An 18,152-nucleotide genomic window follows, 5' to 3' on the forward strand; every position below is an offset into this window, starting at 1 on the left:
GGTGTGTGCTTTTGGTGTGAAGAAGTGGGAGTGTTTTCGAAAGTTTCCTAGCATTTCCAGTTATGCTCTCTTTAAGTATTTGTTCAGTATTCTGCGTTTGGCCTAATGAGGTTTGCCTTCCTCTCTACTTTCTATGAGCTCTGTCATGTGTCCCTCCCCTCTGTAAGTGTGCACGCGTTTAAGGTGCTAACTTCTTAGAACAGGTTTTGCAGATTATTCTTCAACTCTACCATAACATATTGTTCTCTTGATATTTAACAGACTTCTTGAAGGAGCTTTTGTTTTCAAGCAACTCGTATCTAGGAGAATTAATTGGTTAAGGGCTTTGAACTCTATGGATCTTTTTAACAATCGACCAATTTCGTTTCCAAATTTTTTGTTTCTTTTTCCAACGCCTCCACTCATACTTGAGTAAGCCAGATTCTTCAGTACAAAGGACAATCTAGTTTCACAATGATTTTAATATTTTATATTTACATAACAATAGAGTATAGGTTATGTATGTATAAATGTTTGAGGTCTATCCAATTAGGAGAATGACTGGAGGATTTTTTCCCTCCTCAAATTTCAATTACATTATCTTACATAGTTTTTCCAATTACATTATCTTCTCTTTTAAAATTATTATCTTAAAGATTATTTAGTAAAAATAGTTTTCCAAACTCTTCCTTCTTGAAACAAAAAGTAAAAACATTTTATTTTGGCAATTTTAAAACATATTGAAAATTAGACATAATGTAAAAAGTATCTGCAAACTCATCTCAGAGCTTCAGTTATCCCCTCTATGGCCTGGACTCGCCTATGAGTCTCCTCCTGGTCTGCTTTTCCCAATTCCTCTCTTTGGGAAATTAACCTCTCATCAGGAAACTGAAACTTGGCAGCCCCTCTTCCACATCCCCTAGAGCAGTTACCACCTACAAACTTTATTAGGTCTGCTTGCAAACCTATTTAGAGTCTTTGGTTATTTATGAAGAGAAAAAGAAACTGCATTAATGGGAAAGGAAATCTGAATATATGACTGTTTGATGAAACACTTGGCTTCACAGAAGCAAGTGCTCTGTGGAAAGCCAATTTGAAGCAAACATTTTTCTTTCAAATAAAACTACTGCAGTGTATAGTATCATTTTTGGTGAAAATCATATCCAGGTTGTGGTTTATAGCAGTGCAATAAGGCAGTGTGTTTTTATACTTAAAGATGGTGGTTTCTGGCTGACTGCAATGCACCTTTCCAAACTTCTCATTTTTTTTTTTATCTTTCCTCCCTCATCTTCATACCCCAAATGATTCTTTATCCTTGTCATTTCTCTCTACAAACATTTTTAATGCTTGTCCCAAAGAGTAACTGGAAGAGAACTTTATCTTACATTACTTACCAACCCTGTATGATATATATTTTCACTCATTCACTCATTCTCACATTCACTCAATAATTACTTCTTGCAGGTGGAGGATTGGGCCCTGGTGATGATGGGATGAACCAAGTGATCCTGCCCTCATCAATCTCAAGGGCCCTAAATCTAAACCTAAAACAAGTCATTAGAAGTGTTAGGGAAAAAAAAAAAAGAAAGAAAGACAAAGTGTTAGGAGGGTTTACAGAGGCATTGGAAGAGCAGAGGGATGTGTAGTATTGGAAAGTATTCAAGGAGAGAGCAAGTTGGCTTCTTTAAGGTACGGAGAGCAAGGAAGGAAGGGGTGGAAGTAAGATTTGCTGAAGGTCATTTGAACCCTGAGAGGAAAATGTCCAACACATACGGGCTTTCTGAACATGGACCTACTGCTACCTCAGTGTCTTCCTTTATGACTCATAGACATTAATTTGAAGAACTGATTAAAACCCTCATCTTCCTGTGTTCTACATTGATCTGAGAAAAACCAGAAGCTTATAAAATATTCCCCTCTCTACAAGCCGCACGTGGTTCCTGATTTTTTTTTTTTTTTAAGAAATTCACATTCTTATTTATTGGTTGATTGATTGATTGCTGTGTTGGGTCTTCGTTTCTGTGCGAGGGCTTTCTCTAGTTGTGGCAAGCGGGGACCACTCTTCATCGCAGTGCACGGGCCTCTCACTATCGCGGCCTCTCTTGTTGCAGAGCACAGGCTCCAGACGCGCAGGCTCAGTAGTTGCGGCTCACGGGCCCAGCTGCTCCGTGGCATGTGGGATCTTCCCAGACCAGGGCTCGAACCCGTGTCCCCTGCATTGGCAGGCAGATTCTCAACCACTGCGCCACCAGGGAGGCCTGGTTCCTGCTTTTTACACTGCCTACACATTAAGTTCTGTGACTGGAGGAGGCCAGTGTCCAACTCAGGTTCTGCTGCGCACTGCCAGAAGGGCTAATATTGGAGAGACAGGTGTTGGTGGAAAAGGAAAAGTTGTTTTATTCAGGAGGCCAGCAACCTGGGGAGATTGTGGACTCATGTCCTGAGACCATCTCCAAGTTACCAGTTAGAGGACAAAGGTTTTAAAAGGGAGTGTCAGGGGTGCACAGGTGGGGGAACTAGGTGCAGAAGAGCACAGCCAGCTCTGATAATCATCTCGAAACTGGTTGTGGGGTGGTCTGATCAGCATCCTCTGATGGTTTTATGTGCAATTAATCTTCTATTCCAAGTTCAGCCATCTTCCACCTCTTTAAGGCCAGTCCCTGGAATTCTTACACAAGCAAGATTAATTCTCACCTAGTTACCTAGTCATTATCTAAGACATGTCAGGGTCAGCAAGAAAGGAAAACATATGTAAGTTAAAAAATCCGTCCTGCTCAAGATAGAGCATCTTATGCTATGGCTACAGTTCTACAAAGAACCCACAACGCACCTACCACAAGAAGAGAAACTTTGGGGAACGTGGGCATTGATCCTCCTGTTTCGTGCCCGCTGGCATCTACCATTTGAACTATTCCTCCCGAGTACCAGTTGTATCCCTTAATTTCAGAGCGTTAGACGCCACGTCCCACCAGAACTTTCCAGGCAAACTCCCTCCCTTGGAAACCTTTGCCTGACGTGGGTTCAGTCACAGTACCATACAAACCCATGTGGACTTAAGGAGGCTTTAAGTCTTTAAAAAGGAGGGCTCGGCCAAGGCCAAGGGGACCCTTCATTGCTCAGCACTTAGAAAAGTGAAGGTGGCGGCTGGAAAGCTCTGATTCGCTAGTTTCAAGATCCTGAATTGTTAAGAGGAGCAGAGAGCAAACAGGTCCCAGCTACGGAAGACCTTGCTGGTTACTTCCGGGCTAAATAGTGCTGCAGATCTCAAAGGCTCTATTTACAATTTACAATAATATTTATAATATTATAATATTTACAATTGTAGTTGTAATGTGATTATGGCCAATGTGTCCGGAGGGTGGAGGCGGTGGCTCTGTGGCTTCCTGTCGCTTCTGTCTTCCAGATACTCAGTTTCCACGAGACTCTGCTCCCCTACCAGATCAGATCCAAGCTCCCCTGCCAGGTCCCGGCAGGCTTGGGAGAGCTGTAGAGCCCCCTCAAGCCTCAGCCTTCCAGAATGTGGCCCTTGAGCCTTTATATTTAATATGAAAAATGTGAAACATACACTCAAATACAGAAGGATGTAATGACTTACGACGACCACGGGCCCATCCCTCAGCATCCATCAGTAACATAATGGTAGTCCTTTTCAAGTATCCTGTCTCTTTTTTCCCTACCATGCTAGAATATTTTAAAGTAAATTCAGGATATATTTTATTCCATAGTAAATACTTCAGGATACATTGCTAATACATACTACAAAATAATACTATGCCAATATCACACCCAACAATTATACTAATTCTTTAATAACACCTAATACGAAGCAGACCTTCAGTAATCTTTGTAACTATATTGTTATTAGTAGCAGTAGTCATATGATTTATTTGAAACAAGACTCCAGAAAGATCCAACACTGTGTTCTTTTCAATTGTCTCTTAAGTCTCTTTAACAAGTGTCTGTAAAATTTTCACTCCTCTTTTTAAATTTCATATCATTTACTTTTTTCTGAAACCAGGACTGTTGTGCAACAGAACTTTTGACATCTGAATATTATTCATTCCCATGGTGTCATTAAATATGCTGTCATCCCCCATATTTTCTGTAAATTCAAAACTAGATGTATAAGCTTGATTGGATTCAGTGTGATGTTTTGGTTTTGGTCAGGTCCAGACATGAAGGAGGCAGATTTTCCATTAGGGGGCTTATGAAATAGGTGATCTAATTATGACCCACATGACTATGGCAGTTCAGGATGCTCTTTGGAAACATGAAAATCCTGGAACAGGTTTTAGAGCAAAGCCATCTGCAATGCAGAAACTAATTCAGAAACAGTTCCCAGATTGCTTGTGATTCCAGCTAGAGATATATGCGTGGGAATGGATCTTAAGGGTGCAGGATCAAGCTGAAAGTAATATAAAGTTAGATCAGGTAAAATATATTGATATGGGACTACTGAGCAGAGATTATGAATTCAAAATTTTAACTTGAGGGCCTAGGAATGACTCTAAAAGTTTTCTATGTTTGTTGATTAAAAAATAGACCCACATATGGCCTACACTAAATGAAGTTGAAATCTCAGGACCTTCTTACTATACTGTAGAGGGAAGTACCCAAAGTCTTAGGGATGCTAGAGACAATGTTTGTGTTGGTTCTGTTCATCCAAACCAAGGGGTTCCGGAGGAATGCCTTTCACCATGGCTGTGACTAGTAAATTCATGAGGATAGCCCCAGCATAAAAGAAGAGCTCTATCGTGGGTCTTCCCTATTGTACTGGAATCCCTAAACATAATGGTGATGACTGGAACTCAAGGTGACAGGGGCCAGTGATAGCACTTAATCATCAAAGACAAAGTGGGTACAATTACAGATGTTAATCAGAATAGGCTGACTGACAGAAATCTTTGGTAATGACTGGTTGATCATGGTGTCTGTAGAGCTGAAGCATATGAGAGGTCTACTGAAGTCTTACTTGAACTGTATAAGGAGAAAAGCCTCAGATCTGGTGAACAGAAATCTGACATGAATCACTAAAACAGATCATCAATCAATTCCCAGACTTGAGCCAATTCACAGATCCGGAACGCCTGGGATGAAGGAGAAGACTGGAACCCATCCCTGCTACACTGCCAAAATTGTATACTGTTAATCTACCTCTCAGCCTTCCCCAAAAGGACCTGCAGTCATTTACTAGAGCACTATGTAATGGGAAAGGAAATGTAATCAGTATTTTCAGAGATTAATAGACACTGGCTCTGAATTGACAATAATTCCTGAAGATCCATAGTGTCATTGTGGACCACCAGTTAGAGTAAGGGATTTTATAGGATCAGGTGATCAGTGGAGTTTTGTCTCAGGTCCATCATTTCTTGTAAGAAATTCACTGTCATTTGAGAATTTTTTGTTCCCTTATAGATAAAAATATTGCTTCTCTTGGGCCATTTACAAGATTTTTTCTATGTTTTAATTTTTACAAACTTGACTATGATTGGCCTGAGTATAAACAGTTTTGAGTTCTCTGAGATTTTTAAAATCTGGAGCTTTATGTCTTTCACCAAATTTGAGATTTTTCAGCCATTATTTCCTTTAATTTCATGTGCGATTTCACAGGAAAAATTGATGCAGAGTTCATCGTCTTACTTCTTTCCTACTGTAACAAAAATTATAAATACATGAAAGGTAAGAGGCAGTTGACATGTCCACCAGCCATATCTGTGTGTTCTAAAATTATTATCAGTTTCTGCCTCCTACCTGACACTCCTTTAGATATGTAACAATTTAGTCATGTGTTCTCCTATTGTAAATTATTTTCTTTTTAAGATTCTAGAGTTAATTTAAATTTCTAAATTCAATTCAAATTTTTAAGAGGTAAGCACAGAATAGCACTTATTTGGAGAACTTAGATTTCAATTTACCATTAACCATTTTGTGCCAGCAATCACACAATGTCTCCTTATTTATATAGATACTTCCTGTCTGTTCTTAGTGCTCAATAATCTTTTCTTCATGATTAAATTTTAAAATGATGCTCTTAATTTGTTCCAGGCTCTTATAACCCTTGCTTTTCCAACAATTACCAATGACTAACTTGGAGAGTGTTTTTTCTTGTTCTTCATGCTAGATATTAGGAAAAGGTTGTGAAACTTTCACAGGAAAGCTATGAAACTAAGGTAAATAACATAGTCCTTGCCTTCAAGCAAGCCACAGTAATGTGAGGAAAATAAGCTCTTAAACAAATTTACTGTAACATAATAATATAGCTGAGTTATTCAAAAACTGTGTGGACATGGTATAATGAAGCCAAAAAGTAGGCACTTACCATTGTTTAGTACAGGGATAAAAAACCTTAGCGTACAAGGACAATAATGGAATACGGTAGAGAGAGTCTTAAAAATGGAGTAAAGCCTGCTTATATCAATTCTAAGATTTTGTACCATAAACATGTGTAACAAATTTAAAAGCATCAAATATTTTTCCAAATGGATTCATCAGATATCTTATTGCCAGAACTATGCATTGTACCAAATACCTATATTTAATGGTTCCAATTTAAGAATCCTTCAGTCATATTAAGGTAGAACTGGATTACTTTGTAACTCTTTGATAACGAAAAGGCTGATTGTATTGTAGGGAGTACCAGGGAACTATCAAATGATGTCTAAAAACCCCCCACTATTTTCAATTTATTTATTCATTAAAACAAGATACAATCATTCTCTTCAACAAGTGGTGTTGGGAAAGCTGGAGAGCTGCATGTAAATCCATGAAATTAGAACACTCCCTCACACCATACACAAAAATAAACTCAAAATGATTTAAATACCTAAATATAAGACATGACACTATAAGACTCCTAGAAGAGAACATAGGCAAACTATTCTTGGACATAAATCATAGCGATATTTTCTTAAATCAGTCTCCAAAGGCAAAATAAAATAAAGGCAAAAATAAACAAATGCGACCTAATCAAACTTAAAAGGTTTTGCACAGCAAAGGAAACCGTGAACAAAATGAAAAGACAACCTATGGAATGGGAGAAAATATTTGCAACCAATGTGACTGACAAGGGGTTAATATCCAAAAATATACAAACAGCTCATACAGCTCAACATCTAAAAAACAAAGAACCCAGTCAAAAAATGGGCAGAAGACCTAAATAGACATTTCTCCAAAGAAGACATACAGATGACCAACAGGCACATGAAAAAATGCTTCCTATTAATTTTGCAGCCTGCTTTATCTGTATATGTTCTCCCAGCCTGGTGAATGTCAGTGTTTGGGTTTTTTTTTTTTTCCTTTTTCAGTACGAGCTGATTTTTTACTCTTTCAATCCAGACAAGCTTTACTCTTTCAAACATTAAACATTTATACAATGCTTCCTATATATTAAAATTTTAATTTCACTATCATCAATTTACTGGTGAGAAAGCACAAAGTAATTTTCCCAAGGTCTCAGAGCTAGCAATTAGTGGCATCAAACTCAGGAAAAGTAATTCTAGAGGCCATAGATCAAACCATTATTTTTTTCTGCCTGTGAATATTATATCATATCATATCATATTATATTATATTATATAAAACTAGATATTAAGTGCTGCTATTTTCCATTTTCAAGAGACCTATCCAACACATAACGCGAGATTAGGTTGACAATAAAATTATGGAATAATATCTTTTTTTTTTAAATTTTTATTTATTTATTTATGGCTGTGTTGGGTCTTCGTTTCTGTGCGAGGGCTTTCTCTAGTTGTGGCAAGTGGGGGCCACTCTTCATCGCGGTGCGCGGGCCTCTCACTATCGCGGCCTCTCTTGTTGCGGAGCACAGGCTCCACACGCACAGGCTCAGTAATTATGGCTCACGTGCCCAGCCGCTCCGCATCTTGTGGGATCTTCCCAGACAAGGGTTCGAACTCGTGTCCCCTGCATTGGCAGGCGGATTCTCAACCACTGCGCCACCAGGGAAGCCCAAGATACTTTAATTAATACCAAACAATAATAATGTTGGAGAACCCATATTAATACAAGGCAAAATAGTTAAGATAAAAGAGCATTATTGTGACCAGAGAGGGTTTCTATATAATGGCAGTAAATTTTTAATAGAAATAAACATACAAGGAAGTACATAAATCATAAGTGAACATCTCAACTGGTTGTGTGAACTGACTCATATGCATATATCCAGCACCCAGATCAAGAAACCAGCACTCCAGAAGTTTCCTCTTTTGCTGTCTTCTAGTTACTACCTATCATGGGTATCCAGTATCCTTCTTCTAACACTGAATGATTTTTCATTATCAATGAAGAGGATAGTTATACATTTTTTTTTAAATGGCCACTTCTGATTCTCAGATGTTTCTTCCAAATTGTTCCTGAGCTTTGGTGGTGAGTGGAGGGCATGGCAGGAGGCTGTAATAAAGTCTAGGAAACCTGAATCTCTCAGGGAGCTGTGCAGTGGTAACTACTCACACTCACACTGCCTCCTACTCATTACTGTCCACTGACTGTAACTGGCTTTGGAATGTTTCTGGGCTCAGCAAATTATGGAGCATTAGGGAGAGGAGAGAGATGTGCCCCAGGGATAAACATTGTGCAGAAGAAGCTCTTTACCCCTTGTGAAGGCAAAACTGATGATGTTGACATCTTGACAACAGTGAGAGTTAGGCATGAGTACTGGGACTTTGGGAACTATAAACAGGGCCTGGCTGGTGCTGCTCTGCCAGAACACCGCCCAGTGCTGCACAGAGCCACCAAGGTGAGTATACCTGACAACCGTGGATTGGGACAGCCTTTGGCTTTGGAAGAGAGGCCATTGGAGGCAGGGCTGGTGAGGGGCAGGCTGTAAGAGAGAAGACTCTGAGCTCTTTTGTCACTTATGGAAGAGGAAGCTGCCAGGACCCAGGGCAAAAACAGCTGATCATTTCCCAGCTGCCATCCAGAAACATCTGGGTTTTTTTTAGTCCATGAGGGAGCTGATCCATTATGTACTTCGGGATAGTATCTGAGTCTAACCCATTTTGAAAGTCTCAAATCAGAAAAATGCTTACTAGTGAGATAGATAGATAGAGATATATAGATGATGATAAATGAAGACTTTAGGTCAGAATCAGAAGATAAGTTGGGCTTTATATGTACCATGATTAAATGTTTAAAACTTCTGGAAATTCTCCTTCTTGATACTGAACCCATGTTCCTTAATTATAGGCTTGAAAAATAATCTCACTAGTGAAGCTACATCGGCAGAGATTTAAACATCACTAGGCCTCATGGCCAGATATCTCTTCTGGGTTATGCTGGTCCTCATGTAGAAAGGCTCTGCCAAAGAACTCCAGGAGGAGTATAGCATGTTTGCAGATTGCCTTTAGTCGATCCTTAAATGCTGGCTGTAAATGCCTTGCAAAGGTTTTTTAGAAATTTATGTAACCTCTCACCCCTCCCAGCAACCAGAGTAGATATAAAAGTAACACCTGCCCAGTCCATTTTTCATCCTCTTGTGACTAGCAAAGAAAAAAATTCTCAATCCAAAAACTGCTCTGGGTGTCTTAGAGTGGTGTGTCTGTCAAGTAACAACTATTTAATCAGAAGCAGTGAAAGGCTAAGTGTAAATTTGTCAGATTTTACTGTCTCTTGAAAGATGGCACGTGTGTCTTATTGGAGCCGATAACATTAATGGGAGCCTTGAAGTTCAAACCCACCTATTTATCTGAGGAGACACTGAGGTCCCCAATAAATGTGCCACTCAACATAGATTGACTTGAGTTCTCCAAGTCATCGACTTTTTAGATTCATAAAGAAAAAGAATCTCCTCAAATCCCTCTCCTAATTGGCCCCTAACTTCATCTCTGTCATTAACATGTACTTTTACAACCATAACTCCATGCCTCATTTTGATTGTTTATTTTTAAACTGTTTATTTAATATTATTTTGCAGATACAGAGCCTGGTAATTTAGATACTAGGTGGAGAGTAAGTTACCCGTGTAGCTTAGAAGTGGAGGAAGAAAAGCGAGAAGCAACAGCATCACAGTTCAATGAATTTAGTGAGGGCTTATTAGGCAAGGGAAGTCTAAGCTGGTGTCTTAGTCTGCTCAGGCTGCTATAACAAAATACTGGAGACTGGATGGTTTAAACAATAGAAATTTATTTACCACAGTTCTGGAGGCTGGGAAGTCCAAGATCAAGGTCCAGTTGATTCAGTGTTTGGTGAAGTCCACTTCCTAGCTTGTAGGCATCATCTTGCTGTTGGTCACATGATTTCTTCTTTGTGGGTGTGGGAAAGAGAGGGGGCTATGGTCTCTTCTTATAAGGGCACTAATCCCATCATGAAAGCTCCACCTTCATGACTTCATTTAAACCTAATTACCTCCCAAAGGCCCCACCTCCTAATACCATCACATTAGGGGTTAGGATTTCAACATATGAATTGGGGGGAAACAAACATTCATAATGGCTGGTTTATGATGAACGAACAGGAGTTAGCTATGAGGTTTTAGCTATGATTATGAGGTGTCATAAAGATGTGACATAAACAGGGAAAAAGAACCATCTTTCAAAGGAGCTGGCACTTCAGATTCCTCTCTCTCAATCCTTTCTGAAAAGCCAAAACCTTCTTCGAAAGCTAAAGAGATATACAAGAGGGAGCCAAACTAAGCATTCATCTGCCAGCATTGCCATTTTTCAGAGAAGTCTTATGAGAAACTCAGCAAGCAGGGATGCCAATCTATAAATAATTTGAAGACAACTGCTTGCGCTGAAGAGAAGGTCTTTGCAAGCTGTTTTCTAAAGTGTTAAATCTTTGAAGGATTCTGTTCTTAGTCCTAGCAGAATATAGAGATTTCAAAGTCATAAAACAGATGCAATAATAATGACCTGTACTTGGGGTACAATCTTGTTTTAGGGGACCACATATTGAAATAATATCTTGACAAAAATGCTTACTTATGAAAAAGCAAGTTTTTAGGGGACTTGTCAAAGAAAATGTCAGACAATTTCCGCTATGAAAGTAAAGTATAGAAAACTAACATGAATGTCACTCAAATTATTTGTCACACCACGAAGTATCAATACATAATGAAATTTGGAATATGTACTTCTTTAGATAAAAATATGGATCAAACCAGAAACTAACATAATATTGTACTCAACTATATTTCAATTTAAAAAATAAGGATGAAAAATAGAGTACTGCCCTAATGTAACCTTTATTATGTAATCATGTCAATTAAATCACAGATTAGTCTACTGAGGGAATTCACTTAGGAGTGGTTATTACACAACTGACCGGAGGAAGGATGAAAAATTTGGTAACTTGAGCCTAAGCTAAGAGGTCATCATAAGGCCCCAAAATGTATGTTAGTTGCAATTTAAATACAGTTATATTGATTAAATAGTCAGGAAAATTGGGGCTCATCCTTCTGACTCAAAGTGTGGAAAAAGAAATCTGATTCTAATTCTCTTTATATTAAGTATGGGCGTGCTTTTTTTTTTTTTTTTATTTGCAGAGGTGGCTCGTTGGTCTAGGGGTATGATTCTCGCTTCGGGTGCGAGAGGTCCCGGGTTCAAATCCCGGACGAGCCCGCCTCCTTTTCGACCAATTGGAATAAGGAATCAGAAAAAGTATTTTCTGTAGTATTATTGCCAGAAAGATGGGCTTTCATTACATTGGCAGCAGGATTGCCTTCGGAGAAGCTGGGTGCTTAATTCCAGATCTCCTTGACTGGGAGGTATCAGGAGTGTTGATGCGAGTTTGCTGGCGCCGGCCCAGTTCCAGTTCTCCTGTGGATCCCTTCCCAAAAAAGTCAAGAGGGAAGGCCTTGGGCATCTAGTCTGCGCGTACGTGTGTACGTGCATACGTACGTGCGTGTGCGTACTTGACTGAGTAGGGTGGGGAAGCGTGAATTATGGTCAACCCGTACCTTCCTTCCTCTCGTAGAGACGTGAATTTTCATTTCCACTGCTACGTCCAACTTGAGTGATCATTTTCGGATTCGCAGCATTTACTGCTACCGCACTGACTAAAGTAAAAGTCACACCAGCTGCTGCTGCCGCGGCTCCCACTGTAATCAACCGTTTACATTTAATCCCACTGTAATCTGCCTCTTTCTTTTCCTGCGTTGCGCCATGGACCTGCATTCCCTGGTCAAAGTTCATTCACTTATTCACTCAACGAATCGATATTCAGTGAATACTGCGTGTCAGCCTCTGCTGGATGCCAGGAATGCGATGGAGGACCAGGAATTAAAAAAAAAAAAAATGAAGGTTTTGTTTCAATGGAATTTAATATCACAAGTAACTAAATGTTTACAATTATCATGCGTCCTATGAAGAAGTGTAGAATTCCCACAGAAGCACATAGCACCAGAGCCTACCTGTAGATTCCGGGGAATATTGCGGGCCAGAGTTTTTCCCCCCGGAGAGTAAAACCACGAGGAGCAATCGCTAATACTGGAAGTTCAAGGTCTTCCCCACCCCAAACGTGGAAACTTACCAGTACCCTTATCCTTGGCCCCAGGAAAAGCTCTCACTTTGGAATTGTTGAAAACGCTCAGGTGAATTGATTAGTATGGAAATTTGGAAGACGAAAAATGGATGGAGAGGAAGGTATTAATCCAGTTACTTTACTCATGCTAGCTAAATTATTTCCTCAGAATAACCGTGTAGTTATGTGGCCAAAACTGAAAGTGGACACACACATATACACACACCACCGCAGTTTCTTCCTTGCTTCATGACACCACAGAGGCTCACCTGGCCCTGCTCGTCTTGGTGTTCTGAAATAGTATGGATCCTTTTACCTTTCCTTGTTCTGTTTAATCTTTCCTTGATCAGCTTTGGGAACCCATTAAGTATGAAGATACAGGTCCTTATTCAGAAGTGGTGTGTAATATATTGTCTCTTTGTATATACGAATATAAATTTATAATTTATTTGTAATTTAACTTTATAATTTGGAGTAGATGGTGTCATTCATTAAGCTTGAGATTCAAAAAGAATTTCCTCCAACTCCTGTCCTTTAAGAATTTTCTCAGAATTCAAGAAGTCAGTTTTATGCCATCTAAGCAGATTGAATGAATGATCCTTCTTCAAGGGATTTTACTATCCCAAGCAGGATGAGTTAAATATATTGTCTGATAGTAAATGGCACAGGCAGATCACTTTATCATATAGCCCACAATCAATAAATTGGCCTCATAATCTCATTTTCAGTTATTTGTAGGGCCTAATTATATCTATAGATCAGCAACCAAAGATCACTAGACATCTAAAGTTAATGTCTAATCTGAAAGACAGAGATAAAAGTGAACTAAAAAAATAGAGGAAAATATAATGCAGAGAGGAGAAAGCATTCAGGAAAGTTATTATATCTATTCTTGTTTTTTTAAGAGAATGCTGGGTAACTCTTAAGTACAAATGTCTCTTAAAGTTGAAATTGTGAGAGTAGGTACGAAAAACGTAATGGAGTAATTGGAATAAAATGTAAAAGACATCCTCCAGAATGTGGAGTAAAAATATAAAGGCACACTCCAGCAGTCATGCTCCTTGGTTATATACCCAAATGAGTTGAAAACTTATGTCCACAAAAAAACCTGCACATGAATGTTTATAGCAGCTTTATTCATAATTGTCAATACTTGGAAACAACCAAAATGTCCTTCAATAAATGAATGGATAAACAAACTGTGGTACATCCGTATAATGGACTATTATTCAGTAATAAGAAATAAGCTATCAAGCCACAAAAGGACATGAAGGAAACTTAAAAGCATATTACTAAGTGAAAGAAGCCAATTTGAAAAGGCTGCATAGTGTATGATTCCAACTATATGACATTCTGGAAAAAGTAAAACTATAGAAACAAAATATCAGGAGTTCTCAGGGGTATGGGGGCTGTAGGGATGAAGACGTGGAGCACAGGGCAGCGTAACTATTCTGTATGATGCAGTAATGATGGACACATGTCATTATACATTTGTCAAAACCCATAGATTGTCTAAAGGGAAGAGTAAACCCTAACATGAATCATGTTAATAATAGTATATTAATATTGGTTCATCAGTTGTAACAAATGTGCCAAAATAATATAAGATGTAAATAATAGGAGAAGCTGTGGGGGATGGGAGGAGGTATGCGTGAACTCTGTACTTTTGAATTAATTTTTCTGTAAACCTAAAACTACCTAAAAAAATAGAGTCTATTTAAAAAGTATAAACAGAATGTAACTAGGAGAGAATAATAATTTTTTTTTAAAGTAGAGGATACATCCTGGAGGTTTAAAATCCAAGAATAAGAAATTCCAGAAAAAAGGTAAAGTGAGAATATAGAGAACACATAAGTGAGAAAATTAGAAACAAATAATTCAAGCTAATTTCTCAAACTGAAATACATGATTTTCCAAATTTAATGATGTAATGGAGGTCCCAGAACAGTGAATGAAAATACAAACATACAAAGGCATATCTTTCAGACATTTCAGAGCATTGAGGACAAAGAAATCATCCTGAAAGAGAGAAAAACTAATTACAAATGAAGCATAGTAATTAGAATGACTTTGTAATTCTCAAAAGCAATACTGGAAGCTAGAAGAAAATGGAGAACTCTTTCAAAATCCTGAAAGAAAATATTCCCCAGCCTAGCATTCCATACCCAACCAAGTATTCAATCAAGTGTTAGAGAAACTTGAAAGATATTCTCCAATACCCAAATATTCCAAAGTCTTATCTCCAATAAACTCTTTCTCAGGAAGCTACTTACTTGGGAAATGGGGTCTCCAGGGGAACAAAGTATGCAGATGATGGTGAAGGAAGACCTCAGGATGAAAACCGTATAGCAAGTATAGAAAACACCCAATTTCTTTTGGCAAAAATTTATGGTTATTTGTGGTAATTTGAGAAAAAAATCTAATGTTCAGGAAACAAAATATCATGAGAGATCAGTGAATGATATTTGCCAATCATAATATATGAACAGTGATACTAATTCAATGCACATTATGATATAATTATATTTGGAAGAAAATTTGATAGGAAGAGTATCTGTATATGGTGGTGTTTAAGGTGAGGAAAGAGAAGTGAATCTTCTTTTTGTATAAGGGGTAATCAATAGAAAATACTAAACTTAAAAAATCAAAAAGTAGAAATAAAAGCATCGGTATTAATTAGAATACAGTTTTGTCTTTGTAACAAAGACCCCAATGAACTGTAGCTTGAAGGAAGCAGAAGTTTACTGATCTCTCATGTAATAGTTTGAAGGTATAATCAAGAGCAGGGTGATACTTTGGCTCCAGGGTGTTGGTTCCAGTCTTCTATCTCATGGATCCCTCCTTTCTATGGGTTGCTGGGTCCAATCTCTTTATATTTCATGACACCTTCATTCCTATGATGTTGCCTTTTCCAGCAAGCAGATACAGTAAGAAGAGAGAAGTGAATGGTATTTCTTTCCTCTTCTGGACATAACCTGGAAGTTTTACATCCACTTTCTCTCTAATGCCCTAGTTTAGAAATTGGCCACATGACCATACAGCAAGGAAAGTTGTGCATTGTAATCTTCTAATGGGTGGCTATGAACTCTACTAAATTTCCATTTCTTGGAAGGAAAGCACAAATATTGATGGCAACTAGCCATCTCTGCCATAGCATGATATTTGGAGACATGTTGGTAAAAACAGAAACAACAACACAAACAAAAAGCCAAATGGCTGAAAATCTTTGCCTCTACCAAAGAGGGGGAGGAACACTTTTTTACATACACATATTTCTGCATTACTTGATATTTTTAAACATGTGTGGGTAACTTTGGTTTTAAATTTTTAATTAAAAAAAAATAAGCTTTAAACTGAGAACCAGGTATGGATAAAAACATTTATCCAGGTTAAAATGAAAAAGGTCAAGAGCACCCCGTGAGGGAAAATGACTTGTCGGAAGAGACGGGAAATAGATTCTTCTTGATACAAAATCATAAATTGGACTAAGCATGGAAAACAAGGTGGAGGGAAGTGGGTTAAATTGAGGTTGAAGATCCAGGCAGGACAATGCAACAAACACTAAAATATAAGGACTTTTCCAGGTTAAGAAGAGAGATTAATTTTTTGGGACAAGCAAAGGGTGGTCTTCACTCAAGAAAATGTTAGAGCAACCTAAGGTAGTGTCCCCACACTTAGAGTGTGAAAATGCCGCAGGGATCCGTTCCTACAGGATTTCCCCCATGTTTCCTGTTGTTCATCCTGTTGTGGTTGATTTGCTTGGGCTTCAAAAGAAAAATCTTCATGACCACCTTCCATTCTCAGATTTATTGATGCTTCCTGATCAGCCACTCACGTGCTTCAACGCTCCAGCCACAGTGATTTCCAACTGTTTTCTAGATACTACTCACCTTTGATCACGTGCTTTCCTCAGTCTAGGACACCCTCATTTTTTGCACCTCTAGAAAATTTGCTCTTCAAGACTCACCTTCGATATTACCTTCTTTTGTCAGACATTTATGATTCATTATGATTAGTCAGAATTAGTCCCTACTCGTGTTCATTCATGTGCATTTTATTCATTCCATGAAACAAACCAATCAAAAACCAAAAAAAAAAAAAAAAAAAAAAGCAGCTAAAATAGCTTTTTTCACCCTTTCCCAGAATCATTTTCTCACTAGAAGTGAGTCTCAACATTTTTAGCACCGCATCCCTTGGAATATAGAATGAAAGTTGGGAAACATTTCCCCTAGAAAGCCACTCAAGAAACACACAGGAATTTGGAAGGAAAACAGAATTCATGGTTCCTCAGATGCGGATGACCCGGGAGGAGAGCCCCACGAAGTTAAAGATTCTTCTCTATGCAATTTCACCCGAAAGTATTGTAGAAGCGGCAATAACACGGAAGAGAAATTGAGCCCTATTCAGATCCGTCGTCTAATTTTCCAGACTGTCTCATTAACCACGAATTAGGAGTCCACATTCGCCAGCTCCCCTGACAGCGACTCCAGTGGAACCGGCTCTGGGAACCTCTGCCCCTGCGGACACCCGGCCGCGCTCTCGGCCCGCGGGCCCAGGCTCCCCTGACGAGGGACGGTGACAGCAAACTGGTTCAGCCCAGGTTGGCCGCGTCACGCCCACCGCCTGCCAGGACTTGACGCTGAGGCGCCTCCTGCCGGGGACCAGGCAGCCCGAGAAAGGGGAGTGAAAGCCCAGGCAGATGTGTTTCTACCACGTCTCCACCAATTTTATGACTCCTGTGAAAGCTAAGCCCGTTTTTTGCCCCCGTCGCAGCTTTTCGATCCCAGTTCTTTGTCCATTCGTGTGGAAGCTAGCCACCTCCACGTCTCCCAGACGTGTCTAAGCCGTCTCCTAAGCGTCTTTCTCTCCGGGATAGCCAGCGAGTTCCCGAGTATAAACTCTGAAATACAGCACGCCAAGAGGCGAGTACACGTGGACGAGGTGGCCGAGTGGTTAAGGCGATGGACTGCTAATCCATTGTGCTCTGCACGCGTGGGTTCGAATCCCACCTTCGTCGGCTTGGCCTTTTATTAAGGAGAAAGGAAGACCATCTGCCGAGATCTCAACTTTGAATCCACCTAGGAGAAACCTGCCCTCCCTTCCCTACTCCCAACTGTTATACGTGTGGATTTTCCCAATGATGGTTCCCATTGATAGCTGATTGGCTACTGTCATTTGATAAAGTTCCTTCATGTAGGTGGAGGAGGAGAAGAAAGTGAAAGACAGATGAAGCTGGTAGAAACTGGAGTCTGGTCTCTCTAGTCCCTCATTTTAGAAGTCATTACTCCAATGAGCAGTAAAATAAATTCATCAAAAAGATGTTCAACAGGGCAAACACACCAAGGTAGAATTTCAATTACTTAGATTCTCAAGAACAAATCTACTGACCAAAATTGAAGAAATGTATAGCACTGAAGAGATGAGTACACGAGTTTTTTAAAAATTAAGAAATTCAGTGGTAAGTTGGTTTCAAGTGACAACCACACAAACCTCTTTCCAAGAGGCCACAGGCAGGATGCGGCTTAAGGATGGAACCAAGAACCTGTTGCTGAAGATTGATTGGGTTGGACATTCCCAGACCGTACCCCTGAGGACTTGAAAATGAAGATGCCCCATGTAAGGGCCACATGGTAAGGAGAAGCATGGTTTAGAGAGATTCAGAGGAACACAGTGTCCCAGGATTTGGTAGGGGAGATAGT

At 39.2% G+C, this 18,152-nt stretch overlaps 2 non-coding genes across 2 annotated transcripts; both read left to right on the top strand.

Annotated features, from left to right (window-relative positions):
• The first annotated feature begins 11,480 nt into the window (after positions 1-11,480).
• Positions 11,481-11,552, top strand: TRNAP-CGG (transfer RNA proline (anticodon CGG)). The gene has a single exon. It is a non-coding gene; the product is annotated as a tRNA-Pro (tRNA).
• Positions 11,553-17,388: 5,836 nt separating this feature from the next.
• TRNAS-GCU (transfer RNA serine (anticodon GCU)) lies at positions 17,389-17,470 on the top strand. The gene has a single exon. It is a non-coding gene; the product is annotated as a tRNA-Ser (tRNA).
• Positions 17,471-18,152: the final 682 nt, after the last annotated feature.

This window comes from Eubalaena glacialis, chromosome 7 (assembly GCF_028564815.1).
Source record: "Eubalaena glacialis isolate mEubGla1 chromosome 7, mEubGla1.1.hap2.+ XY, whole genome shotgun sequence".
NCBI lineage: Eukaryota > Metazoa > Chordata > Mammalia > Artiodactyla > Balaenidae > Eubalaena > Eubalaena glacialis.